The sequence below is a fragment of the Triticum dicoccoides genome, chromosome 4A (genome assembly GCF_002162155.2).
Source record: "Triticum dicoccoides isolate Atlit2015 ecotype Zavitan chromosome 4A, WEW_v2.0, whole genome shotgun sequence".
In the NCBI taxonomy this organism is placed as follows: domain Eukaryota; kingdom Viridiplantae; phylum Streptophyta; class Magnoliopsida; order Poales; family Poaceae; genus Triticum; species Triticum dicoccoides.
In genome coordinates, this window is record NC_041386.1 from 627,368,040 (window position 1) to 627,368,802 (window position 763).

The 763-nt window shown below is 59.2% G+C and overlaps 1 pseudogene; it reads right to left on the bottom strand.

The window, feature by feature from the left end:
• Positions 1-234: 234 nt before the first annotated feature.
• On the bottom strand, positions 235-373 carry LOC119290333 (annotated as a pseudogene).
• Between the last annotated feature and the right edge of the window lie 390 nt (positions 374-763).

Sequence of the window (763 nt, forward strand, 5' to 3'; positions counted from 1 at the left end):
GGTTCCTGCAGTGCAGAGCATCATGGCCAAACTTGGAGCACACCTGACACTTGATGTACTTGCTGCAACCACGTCCCTGGCCACGGCCACGACCTTTACCGCTTTGACCGCCTTGGCCTCCAGCTTGACCTCCGTGGCCGCCGCGCCCGCCATTGCGCTGGCCATTAGAGTTGCGTGCTGCAGAGTTGGCGGAGGAGTGGAGCTCGCCCACGGACGCCTGCTGTTCCATGCGGAGCTCGGCGCTGACGAGGAACGCGTAGAAGCTACCAAGGCTGATTGGCTCCTCGCGAGCGGTGATGGAGGCTACCAGAGGTTCAAATTCAGACCCAAGACCGGCCAGCATGTAGCCGACGATCTCGTCATCGCCAAGAGGCTTCCCAATGGACGCCATAGCATCAACAAAGCCCTTCATCTTGTTGAAGTATTCAGTAGCGGTGAAGTCCTTCTTCAGGTTCGACAGCTGAAAACGCATCTGCATGAGACGCACCTTGTTCTGCGAGGAGAACATGTCATGGAGGGCCGCCAAGACAACGGCGGAGGTGGTCATGAGCGTCATCTGACCGAGCACATCCTCCGTCATGGAGCCCAGCAGTGTAATGAGCACCAACTGGTCTCGCTGGTACCACTGAAGGAAGAGCGGGTTTGCCTCCTCCTTGGCATCAGTGCCGGTGCCGGTGGTGATGGTGTAGGACGGCGGCTGCTCCGAGCCATCGACTAGCCAAAGAGGCCATGGGAGTGGAGCACCGGGACAACCTGCGTCTTC